This window comes from Canis aureus, chromosome 14, assembly GCF_053574225.1.
Source record: "Canis aureus isolate CA01 chromosome 14, VMU_Caureus_v.1.0, whole genome shotgun sequence".
Lineage (NCBI taxonomy): Eukaryota > Metazoa > Chordata > Mammalia > Carnivora > Canidae > Canis > Canis aureus.
Genome location: NC_135624.1, coordinates 9,730,375 through 9,743,905, shown reverse-complemented (window position 1 = coordinate 9,743,905; position 13,531 = coordinate 9,730,375). Strand labels below are relative to the sequence as shown.

Below are 13,531 nucleotides of genomic sequence, written 5' to 3'. Positions count from 1 at the left end.
ATAAAACTATTTCATATTTGTATTTTCTGATAATAATGGAGTACTCAAAAATAAGGAAGCAGCTAATGAATGCTCCTAGTCCCTCCTACCTATGCTTGGTGAAAGAACTGCGTCTTGTAAATAAGTGACTCTCTAATTGTTAATAACTTTGGTGGCAAATAAAATGGAAGGAAGCGTGCCTACAGGTGAATGCTCATAAACAAAGTTCCTTCCTGGTCAGAATCTGATTTTCAAACTAAGAGGAAATGAAAATTTCTCAAATTTTCTGCTGAAGATACATGTGGACTGAAAGTTGTGCCTTATTATGCAGAGGCCAGAGGTAGGGGATTGAGGAAAAGGGGTGTCCATGGTCATGAAAATATAATTAGACAAGCAGGCAATCTCTCCTCCTCATTCCCCAAAGCATGACTTAACACAGTGCTATATCTACAGTTTCCTCTTCGTCCTAGAAGATACCAGGATGGTGTATGGCAAAGACCAAAGGAAAAAACCCGGCAGATCCTAATCTACTCATTATGTTAAGCAGAGGTTCTTAAAAAAAAGAGAAGATTCATGTTTGGCCAACGCTATGTTCCCAGAAGGGATGGTGTAGTGATATTGAGCTAGTACAGATCAGCTCTACTTGATCTAACAAGTGTCATATAATAACAAATAAACAAGTGAAAATATAATCTAGGCTTCTGAATTAAAGATGGAAAATAAACCAAAGGTTCTCTAGAAAACAAGAAAATCATATTTTTAGGTTATTTCTTTGTTTCAGTTTCCATTTGTTTTATACAAGCACTTCTTTTTTTCATTTCCACAGTGGATTCATCTATATTTGGAAAAGATAATAACAACAACAACAACAACACAACAACAGCAGCAACACCCAGGAAATTATCTAACTTCAATGTAGAGATAACTTATAGGTATAAATGTATGATCATTCTCATCATACATGAGTCAGTCATATTTCATCAAGTGTGGTTGGTATCCATGCTTAATGAAACACTGAAATATGAGAAATGGAAACCCAACTCTTGTAATTATCTAGATGTCACCCAAATCTAAGCCACTACTGTTAAACAAAAAGAAGGGTTAAGTTTAAAAACCAATTTCAGGGACAGCAAAACAAAATCCAAACCATTCTTGCCTAACTCAAATATTTTGGTGTAATAAAGACTGAGCCTTCATCTCAAGGGGGACTCTTATAAATAGATTTTCCTTTCTTTCTCCAAGGTCATCCACAACTTCTTATTTTCTTAGAAGAAATATTAATTTCATCTAATACACTATAGAGAAACATAATGTAGAAGGATTTACAGGAATCCTCATTTCTCTCTCTTAGTAATCTTCGTTTCTTAAAAATATTATATCTTTTCAAATGCTCTTATAGCATATTAAATTTATAAAATATGGCAATAAAGATAATGGTTCAGTGCTGATACTGTGAAGACAATAGATAGATCTGGATTCAAATTCCCGAGAGAGGCTCCTCAAGGGTTAAATGGGGGTAAACATAGTACCTACCTTAGAGAGTATCCTAAAAACTAAATGAGATATAATATATGTGACTCACTTGGCCTTCTCTGACTGAAGTTAATCCTCAGTAGAAGTTAGATAGTTTGTCATTATTGTTAACATGATACCAGACCATTATTTATAGGTGTCCACCTTTGAAATTTGTTCTTAATATCAAAAAATAGAAAAATATTTTAATGAAATTGTAATTTTGTAAAATTATAACTTAGTAATACATGATTTATTTGGAAATGAGTTCAACCTCTTCAATGGAAATTCAGTCATATCACTTGGAAAAATTAATGTATTTAATTCATTTAAGCATTACAAAAGGGAGACCTAAAGGTATTGAGTAATTTTAAGCACATACTCAGAAATATTATGGGTAATACAAACATGGATTGAATGCTCATCAACTGCTAAGCATTCTAATAAGAACTTTACATATGACACTCATATATTACTACTATAGTTTTATATAGGTGGGAGATGTGAGTCTCTAAGAAGTAAAACAAGCTGCCCAATGTTTTTAATGGTGGAATGATTCATGAAAATTTAGCCACAGTTACTACTAAGTAGAGTCTTTTTTAAAGAAAGTATCATGCTTGTGATTCTCTTCCTCACATATTTCTTAAAACTTAAGAGGGAAGAAAACTATTTGATTTACTGTAAGAGAATATCGAGACTCCAAAAAAATTGGATAATTATACCTACAGACATTTAAAAAGTTACTTGTAGCTAGGTTTAGTGATTACAAGCAAATGTGATAGCTATTTACAGAGAGAACATATGGCCAACAGTTTGAATTCAAATAAAAATAAGAAATGGGTAATAAACTTAGATTTATGACTATTATACACAGTTTATTCTTGATTTAATTTTTTGTTAAATGTGTATCTTCTGGTCCCAGTGTTTTGGGCTCTATTTTTCTAAGTATATTTTACTAAATGTTGGACATGTAGTATAGTGAAGCAAAAAACAAAAACAGAATGGCTGAGCCCTGAGACTAAGTGTACCATTAAGAGTGTCATCTGCTCTCCTTCCCTGTCCTTTCCTAAATTTAATTTAGGATGGGACCACTTTCCAGAGGTCCTAATATTCTTGAATGGGGCCACAGAAAATAAGAACTCTGAAGCATCACTTGCAGAAAAATGCATTTTATTACAGGCATTTTGTCACTAGTATCCTTTAGTACATGCTGTGTACTACAGAGTTGCCAAGAGCTGGTCAATAACCTGCGCCAATGCATGTAACACTTGACCTTATATACAGTCTTTGTGTGAGAGCAAAGCCACTATTCATAGGGATTTGTTGTTTCTCCATGGACTTAATTATTCACCCAATGAGCATGGGTCCCCCAGTGGAGGACTGGGTCAGTATTCTCTTACACCAGCCATTTCTTTTGCTCCAAGCTAGATGCTTATGTAACACTTTTTGATGAAAAAAAATTGAGTCCATAAAGTAAATCTTCTCTCTCTAATATCCTCACTCTTGTACTTTTATTTCACCACAAGAGAAGGGTTTGTACCCATCATAGATCATGTCCTTTTTGTTCATGCTTGAACTATTTGCAGTAGGTGTCCAATGGGCATCTCTGTCTCCAGTATTCAAAACCCATCACACTTTTCATGGAACTATCTTCTTACTGTCCTTTTAATTTTTTTACCTCTATCAGTTATATATTCTGCAATAATTTTTTTCATTCATTTTGTTTATTGTTTCTTTTGCTGTACAGAAGCTTTTAAGTTTGATGTAACCCACTTACCTATTTTTCCTTTTTTTGCCTATGCTTTTGGTGTCATATCCAAATGATTATTGTTAAGACCAATTTCAAGAAGGCTTTTCCTTAGTTTTTTTTTCTAGTAGTTTCAAGGTTTCAAGTTATACATTTAAGGCTTTGTCCAATTTTGAGTTGATTTTTGTATAGGGCTTGAGAAAAGAGTTCAGTTTCATTTCTTGCTTGTGGATATTCAGTTTTCTTAACACCATTTTTTGAAGAGAATATTCTTTCCCCATTAGGTGTTCTTGGATAAGATCAGTTGACCATTAATGCATAGTCTGTGCTCTCTATTCTGTATCATGGTCTATATATTTATTTTGATGGCTGTTTCTTTTGTTTGGATTATTTATGCTTTGCAATATAATTTCAAGTAAGGATATGTGAAGTCTTAAGCTTTGTTCTCCTTGCTTAACACTGATTTGTCTATTCATGGTCTTTGTGGTTCCATATGAATTTCATATTTTTTCTATTTCTGGAAGAATGCCAATGTAATTTTGATAGGGATTGCAATGAATCTATAGTTTGCTTCGGAGAATATGGACATTTAAACAAATATTAATTTTTCCAATTCATGAACATGGACTATCTTTCCATTTATTTGCATCTTTTAAAATTTCCCCATCAATGTTTTGTAATTTCAGTGTACAAGTATTTTATATCTCTGCTGAATTTAATTCCTAAGTTTTAAATTTTTTGTTGGTGTCATTGTTGATATACATGGCATTGTTTTCTTAAATTCCCTTCAGATAGTTTGTTGTTAGTATACACAACCTCCAGTGATTTTTGTATGTTGATTTTGGTAAGAACTTTACTGAATTCATTTATCACTTCTAGCAGTTTTGGGGGATATTTTCATGGTATTTCTTAAGGGTTTCCTACATATAGGATCATGTCATCTCAAAAAAGGGGTTGTTTTACTTTTTAGATTTAGATGTCTTTTCTTTTTTCTTTCCTTTTTGCTCTGGATAATACTTCCATGACTGTGTTGAATAGCAGTGACAAGAGAGAACATTCTTACCTTGTTCTGGGATTTAGGAGAAAAACTTTCAGTTGTTTTGCATTATGACCTTATACATGGTTTTTCATACATAGCCTTTATTGTGTTGAGGTGAGCTCCACCGTATCTATTTAGTGAGAATTTTTGTTATAAAAGTACAATGAATTTTGTCAAATATCTTTTTCTGCATCTATTGAGATGGTCATGTGGTTGTTGTCTTTCATTCTGTTTATATGATATATTGCATTGGTTTTCCTCTGTTGAACCTTACTGCTCTTCTTTACTTTCCTATTCATAAACTTTCTCTTCTACACTGGAAAAATTACCATCTTAAACGCAAGAGGCTAGGTCCTATTTTTCTGAATGCTTGCAATAGATCCTAGAATGAGCATCCTCTTTATCTGAACTTTAGTAAATCATATCCATATTTCAAAGGTAAATACCAATTTCAATCCTTTGGCTTTCCAGAGGCAAAAGTTATCTTTTCTTTTTCCCTATTCTGAAGGAAGGTGTTCTGCACCCTTCATGAAGCATCTAACATATACTGAATTGAATTACATACTTGTGCACACCCCAGTTGTAAGACTCTGATCATATAATTAATTTATGAAATAATAAAAAGGGGACCTATTATGTGTCTAAAGCTTCCATCCCAATGATCTTTAAATGTTTTTTACTGCAATTGCCCAGCCCATAAGCAAAATTTTCAGTGAGCATCCTAACAGATATTTATAAACATTATGTATTTTTACTACACGACTCTGTATAGTCCTTATAACATAAACATAAATGTAGATAATTTTTCAAAATATAGAGATAAAAATGAATAGGAATAGAAATTCTAATAATTTCTTTATACTGGGATACTTGCATCTGACTTTTGAAACCACTGTTTTAGATGCTAGCATCATAAAAACTAATCAAACACTTTTCAAGGCCTTAATCAGTATAGAAACCAACTACAGAGAGTGTGTAAAGAATTAAATGAAATATAATTTGATAAGCACATAATAGATTCATGATTTTATTTCTTTGGCGTCCACTACAGACCCTAAAACAGCATGACTTCTACATAATCAATGTATAATAAAAGTGTTTTTGAATGAATGAAGATTAAGCTTTTGCCTAGATGTTTTGCCCAAAGGCAGCTTGTTACTTAGGCAGAATTAAAAATTTTATTTTTTAAGTTATTAAGAAATAAAAGCATGTTTGGATATCCTTATCTAAATTTCGTAAGAGTTGTATGAGAGAAATTGAATACGAGAGCATCAGTTTTCAATCAATCAATAACTCTATGCCCATCATGTGCCAGAAACGATTCTAGGTACTAGTGAAACAACACTGAACAAGTGACTCCAATACTAGCACGATGGGGTTTACATCTTTGTGAGGGGGAATAGACAATAAATAAAGAGAACATTTAACATGACATTTTCAGAGGGTGAGGTGTTAGAAAGGAAACAAAAAGCATTGCAATGCAACAGGAAATTATTAAGTAGTTGTAGAGAAAGAGAACATGGTCGGAAAAAAAATGAAGGGTTCAAAAAAACTCTCCTGGAGGAGTTGGTATTTGAGCTAGCCCTGAATGAAGAAGTGACCCTGTGAATAGCAGGGGAAGAGCATTCATGGGAGAGGACAAAGGAATGGAGGACGTAGGAATGAGCTTCAAGGGTTCAAGAAACAAAAAGGAGGCTGGTGTAGCTGTGGGGTAGTTAGCACGGCAAGGAGAACAAGAATATTGATTAGAGGCTTTAGAGTCAGATCAGTTAGGATCTAATACCAGCTCCTCTGCCTATTAGCTCTGTAACTGGAAAAGTTACTGATATGCAAAAGATTAATATAATTCTTTTCCCTATTGCATGTAAAATTAACTTGAGTTTTACTTCTAGATAGGGTTCCCTGGTAAAAGTTGAAGTTTTAACCATGTTACTACATAGTATTGGTTATGGAAAAAAGGACCACTGATTGGTAAATTGAAACTCAGCTGGAAGGAATATAAGTAAATTACTGAACTGATGAGGAGACCAAACTTTGGGCTTCCCAGAGTTTGGTGACTCTTGTAACTGACATGTCCCTGGAAATTCCACATATGAAATACTACAAGAGATAATAGTTTCTTTGGGTCATGATGCTTTAGACCTGGTGGCTCCCACAAGTCCCAATGCAAGTCTCATTTCCTTGCATTGAACTGCCACATGGGGAGAAGAGGTCTCCTGGGCAGCTAAATGGACTGGTAAATAGACTCCTGGATAGACTCCTGCAAGGGCCCCACTGAGGAAGAATCTCTAGCACTGAAGCTTGTGGTTCCTGCCCTATATCCTCCTAGGTAGACTGGCACCAAGTGTGACCCGAAGGTTTGGATCCTGGTGATAACTGTATGCTAAATCTCCACTTCCTCAACTGTTAGATGGGGAATAATAACAGCACTGGCTGATTTTGAGCATTAAATAAGTTATATCATTTTGACATAGCATCCTTGTGAAGCAGACATCAATTATACAATTGAAAACTGTGAGTTATTTTTATTATTAGCCCTATTACATTTTTGCAGATGAAAAACACTTAAGTGTAGAGAGACAACCGTCAAACCAAGGGTGAGAAAGCTGGGCAATGTCAAGACGAAGACCAGAACTTCTCGCTGGTCTCCTAGTTGAAGTCTATGTCATGACCTATTCTTTAAAAAAAAAAAATTATTCATGACAGACACAGAGAAAGGCAGAGAGAGACACAGGCAGAAGGAGAAGCAGGCTCCCTGTGGGGAGCCTGATGTGGAACTCGATCCCAGGACCCTGGAATCATGACCTAAGCCAAAGGCAGACGCTCAACCACTGAGCCACCCAGGTGCCCCTGTCATGTCCTATTCTTGCACACCACTTTAAGGCTATCCAGTTTCCCCCAGATGTTCTGTGGTGTGCAGGATATGAAGATGGCTAAAAGCTCAGATGTGCTCTTGCTTGCTAATTTCAACATGACCTAAAGATGGCATTAGAAGAGTAAATCTAAAGATGTGCGAGAAGCTGACAGGATGAATCATGTTTCACTTTCTCTTTCAATCTGCATCCTCTAGATCACTGGCAACTTGCTATTCCATCTAACTTATATGCAAGACTCCAGGTTAAAGGGAAAATATCTCTCTTGATGTAATAACTTATTTGACTACATGCACATCATGTAATGTTACATGAAATGCTGAAGTTAATAAAAGATCCCAGAACAGGATATTCAGTTTTCGACTAATCACTATTTTAAAAAAAATGCTACTCAAAAGATTCCATGATGGAGTACTTATCACAATTCTGATCTTCATTCTTCACCATCCCACCACCACCCTCCCACCACCAAGAACAGCTTACTCATGCCTCTGATTAATAGCTTTCAACTTGTTTAGCTAGCAATAATGCCAGAGCTATAATTGTTGGCCAAAGAACTGCTTTGTTATGAGAATCTTAGTCATCAAATCTTAATAACCCAGTTATTTCCATCAATGAAGGAAAAACTGAATTGCATTTAGTTTCCACGTCAGCCACAATGCTTATGTGGTTTTTGTGCTTATTATAACTTTTAAAAGACCTTTTCACTGGTGACAGCATTATAATAATAGCTCTAGAAAGAAAACATGAAAGATAGAAAAATATTCTAACATTTGAGATAAAAATGTATTGAAGTTTCAGGTTCCTTTCAATGGTAACAATGATATCGACATCTATGTCTTATTTTTTTTTAAAGTACAATGATGTGTCTTTGGCTGTAATACAGGTTAAGAGGTACAGAGTTAGTTGACCTGGTTGAGGTAATGAGAAAAGACTTCCATGAGAGAAGTCATGCTTTACCTGAGTTACGAAGGAAGACTTCGGAATGCTTAGGTCAAGGAAAGAGTAGAGGAGGATAGTTAGAGGGAGGGAAATACACAGGGATAAACAACATGTGCAAAAGCCCTGTACAGAACAAAGCCTGATCTTTGTGAAAAATGAAAAAAATATCAGTGTAGGGGAAGGAGAGTAGACAGGATAGAGCCACTATGTAAGGCAACACAATTGAACACTGATGAGTAATTTATTGATGATGGACATGCTTCTTTTTATAATCCTTATATTTTAAAGTTCTTGGCTTAATAAAATATTTCTAACAGTAATTTATATTTGCTATGAACATGACACATATTCAGAATGGTGTCATATATTCCTGAAGATCTAGGTTTATTGTTTGAACTTAGCAAATAATGGTAATTGAAAATATACACCTTGAAACATGTTTGTGTATATATATATATTTATATACATTATTTATGTTTATATGTATTTCTTTAATATATATTTATATATTACATATAAAAAATGAGAACATAGAACATTTTGTTCTGATGAGCTCCAAATAACTTTCTATGCTACTAAATTTATTTTGAACAAAATAAACTATGTCCATAAATAAACTAAGCCCATAGATCAAATAAATTTATAGAAAATTTAAATGTCTCGATCAAAATTTGATATTCTTTTCTTTCATTAAGCATTTCATCTCTTCCATCCAAAACATTTGCTTAATGTATATTATGATTTCGCTTGATTAAAACCAGCTATAGTCATTTTGACAATTAATAAAACTACATGTTTAAGACTGAATAACATTTACTTTGCCTTTTATTTTTTGCTAGTTTCTACTTTATAATTTTTTAAAAAATAAGACATGGAATGGTAAATTAATTAGTGAAACCCTTTGATCCTCATGATACATAACATCAGAACTCCTAATCAACTTATACTTAATCATTCTAATATTCTTTTACTGAATTTTATCATTAACCATATTTATAGGCTCTTCATAACTTAATAATTTTCCATAACTTTCATTATTTTAGTTAAAACATTTTAAAGTTGAGTAGTTCAACCATTTAAACATTATTGATTCCATCTACTTTTCAGGTTATTTATGGATCCACTTTCTTTCTAGTATTTCTTTTTCACCTGATATAATTGTAAGAGCCCCTTTGATTCAACTTACCCCTTTTAGCCAACATTAATTCACTAAGCTTTATTTTCCTTTTTGCCCTTTCTAGCCCTTAGAGCTTAAAAATTTATATTCAATATACTATGTGTTCTTCTTTTATTTCTTTTCCTTCTCCATTTCCCTAATGTGTTTTTTTATACTCCTTATTCTTGATTGATCTTCCCATGCCACATCCTTTAGGCAGTTAAATTTTCACATATTTCTAATTCAACATAGTCCTTATAAGCATGTCCTAATCTCCTTCCTGTTCAGGAACTCCATTTCATGATCCAATTTTCTTCTGATGCTCTTAGTTCACTGCTTCAGATTCTGATATCCATTTTTCATATTTCATCCTTTTTTTCACTTATATATTCCGAATCAGGGTCTACAAAAATCTTGGTTTTTGTGAGATATTTGAGTAAGGTTTGATATCAACTGGATACATACTGTGCAAAAACTTGGGCTAAAAAAAAATATATATATATATATATATATAAATATATATATATATAGTCTGGGCCTCAGTTATAAAGTTTACATCTTGCTCACAAGTTTCTAGGCAATTTTAACCCAGTAAGTAACCCCTTAGCTTCTTGGCTTTGTGTTCTGGTAGTTTGTGGCCAGTGGGATTTATCTGAATAAATATTTGCCAGTAGTTTTCTATCTACCTCACTTGGTAAGCTCCCCTTGAATATCTGTATTTTTGTAATAGAACTCATTTTAAGTTTGGTATAATAGTTGTCACAGGCTAACTGCTGTAATGATTTTACCCCAAGATGTATAATAGCTCCATCACAATAGACATTTACTGTATTGTGCTGGGGAGGGGAACAGAGGCAGCATGATTTTCCTCCACAAAGTCATTCAAAGACCTAGGTTGATAGTGATTCTGATGTCTTTAACATGTTGTTTCCAAAGTCACCCTGGGCATCATCTCCACCTGGGTTAGTCAGAGAAAAAAATAACATGAAGGAGCAGCTGGCCTGGAGTTAGTACTCACTGCTCCCATGTACACTGCACTGGCAAAAACAGTCACACACCTGCGTCTAACTGCAAGGGAGACTGGGAAATTTGGTCCATCTTTGTGCACAGGAAGAAGATGGGAGCCCAGATTTTGGTGAGTAGCTAGCAGTCTCTGCCACACAAATGGAAGGAAATTTTTTTTCCAGTTACAGATAGAGACTGTAAATAATAAATACGAAATTAAAATAAGTAATGAAAATGAAGATGGATGGTGTGATTAACTTTTTTGTAGAAAAAACTTAAAAACTGAATCTTTTTATGACCACTACTTCTATGATTTAAAAAAAATTTTCACATCAACATTGTATGCTAAATATAAATGTTAAATATAAATGTTATAAAATAATAGGGATGTTGTAGTTACTTGTTTGAAATGCAGTTGGGCCATATATCACAATTTTGAGGACCTAAGCATGCAAATTAAAATAAAGGGGGGCAATCCAGGGGGGTTTGCAATTAGTTATATTACCTAACATGCCTCAAATATATGTCGTTGACTTAAAAAAAATGAGTACTTGTTTTCATACCCTAATATCCTGCACATGGACTTGAGCTGGTGGCAATAGAAGAGTCATTTAGGATATTTCACACACACAAAAAAAAAAGCCTCCCAAATACTGTTCTTAAGAAGTACTACCAAAAAAAAAAAAAAAAAAGTACTACTAATGTTGAACTTTGAAATTATGGAAGATGCAGGATTAGTCTGAGAGAAAATGGAGAGAAAATTATGATGTAAAAAAAATCAAGTAATTGGTACTTTGATAAGTGAAATGACTACTTAATTGTCTTGGTTGGCAGGCTGAATAGGTTCCAGTTTAATGCGTTTCCATAACAATGGAAAACTGACACATCTAATCTTTAATTACAGTCGCCCCCTACCCTACCTATCTTACAGAAATGTTGTGAGGACAAATGAGATAAAATACATGAAGTGCTTTGAGCTCATTTGTACCCAACTATAGAAAATCAATGAAGTTTAAGGGATCTATTACATATTACGATCACTATGATAGCCTAGTTTCCCAGTTGGCCCAGTCTGAGTTTCAATATACATCCCAATCAAAACTGATTTTTTTTTAAAACATTAACTTGGAATATTATATAGTCATCTGAAGCTTTCCGGAGGTCTATTTTATTTGAGAATATTAAAAGCTCTGTGTTATTTCAAATATGGTAAGTTCACTGAGTCTGAATTTGCTTTTGTCTATTTTTATGAAATATTGAATCTTAATGTCCCCAAATGAAACATTCTTTTACTTTTTAACAGACACAGTAGCAGAAATATATCAACTGCTTTGCAATCTTATGATGATAAAGGTATATATTTTTATATATCTTACTTGAGTTAGACTGTATAACAACTTTCCAAAAGTGGAATGCAAAAGTTGCAATCTGCCTTCCACTCGGTTTCAAGACATGATAGAAAAGTTGCCACAAGGCTGACTAAACTAAAATAAACATAGATACCAAGGCATTGTTGGAAAAAAATCAAATTTGTTCCTTATAAGTTTGTCACAAAAATATCGCTTGTGATAAATAAAAAGAAAAAAATGCTTCTACTTTTTTTTTGAGTAGAAAATATTTTTATGATTGAAAATGGAACATCGGTAAGCGGCCTATACATTCACAATAAATCAGGACACTAAAAGATTTGAAAATTTCACAAGGACATCATGATCTCCCCTTCCTGGCTTTTTTTCCATGGTGCTTCTAATCATCTGGAATGTTTTATATTTTGCTTATTTGTTTAATAAACTAACCTTGTAGAAATCTATGCTAATATGATAGCCACTAATCACATGTGGCTAAACACTTTAAGTTAATTAAAATTTAAAATCATTTTCTTAATCTCATTAGCTACATGTCAAGTGCTCAATAGCCGACTGTGGCCAGTGGCCACCATATGGAACAGTGCAGAACAGAACATTCCCATTGTTGCAGAAGCACTGTCTCCAGGACAGTGCTTTCAGTCGGTAACACCTTTTACTCAAACAAATTTATATTGGCTTTATCATTTTAAAACTTAAAATCTAAACTTCACAAAAGGGATTCAAAATGGTAGTTTAGTGCTCACTGCAGCAGCACATACGCAAAACAGCAGTTTAATGTTGAAATAGTTTTTCTCATCAAATGCACATTTGCACATATTTCATAATTAACAGTGAGAGTAATAAAGTTCCTAGTGAATAAAGAATTCCTGAATGGCTCCAGCAATAGAGTACCACAAACTTGTCTGTTGACCTCAGGAGGTAAGTTCTTTAGACATAGTTAGAGGGCACCAGATAGAACATCTGGGGTAAGGTTTTTCATTTTCTGCATTTGGACTTACTTGATGCAAAGCTATCAAACTCCCCAGCAAGAAAGTTTTATGAACCCCACTTACAGATGTGGAAACCACTAGTTTAGGAGAATTAGTATCCACCATAGTAACCTACCCACTTCTGCAACTGTAAAGACTACACTCCTGGTTTAGCTATTATATAATTTTAACCATGTTGACAATTAAATTAGCCACATTTTCATTGGAATTAATTCTGGTTTCAACACACCCTGAATTTTCAGCATACTGAGATGGTAGCTTAGAGATGACCTAACAGCTGCCTATTAATTTCAACCAAATTGCAGTACTTTTTTTTGGCTCCCTGCCACCCTTTCCCCATTCCCAATGTCTTGGCTTTGCTGGAGTGTTTATGCTAATATCTGCAAAGCGATATCACTCAACAAAAGCTGATCTCTCAAGACAAAACTTAAAGTAATGTTTTAACATCTCAATTCTCATTCTACATTTTAGAAGCTTTATATGGCTGCCCTCTCATAGAAAAGCTAAATTTACAATGTATGCATTCTACATCACTATCTCACTCCTTCATGAAACAAAGCAGAGATATGTAGGTATATATGACCAACTAAGGAAATAATAACCAACTAAAGTGGTTGGTATATTCAGTATCACTTAGTTGCTCTGAAATATGATAAATAAGAGTGGCTTGATACATTCCTGGCCAGAGAACTTGTGAAGAGGAATCAGCTCATCAACGATTTCTCTACCTGACATGATGTGCTGTGAACTCTGTCTGCTGTGTCATGATGTCCTCAGTGTGTTTTCCATACTTTGTCATATTTAACTCAGAATGATCCCATTGATTCATTCATTCAGTCATTCATTCAAGACAATTAATAAACACCTGATATATACTAGATACCGCTAAACACTGGGGATACGTAAATGAACACACAGTCTT

The 13,531-nt window shown here is 33.9% G+C and overlaps 1 protein-coding gene and 1 long non-coding RNA gene across 11 annotated transcripts in view; one reads left to right on the top strand and one right to left on the bottom strand.

Moving 5' to 3' along the window:
• The window catches only part of ZFPM2 (zinc finger protein, FOG family member 2), a 457,064-nt gene that overhangs the window by 96,823 nt on the left and 346,710 nt on the right, over nucleotides 1-13,531 (bottom strand). The gene's annotated exons all lie outside the window — the stretch shown is intronic.
• The window catches only part of LOC144283154 (uncharacterized), an 86,875-nt gene continuing 85,585 nt past the window's right edge, over nucleotides 12,242-13,531 (top strand). For all 3 annotated transcript variants that reach the window (XR_013351532.1, XR_013351534.1, XR_013351533.1), the window contains exon 1: nucleotides 12,242-12,538. This is a non-coding gene — a long non-coding RNA (uncharacterized LOC144283154). The remainder of the gene's footprint in view (nucleotides 12,539-13,531) is intronic.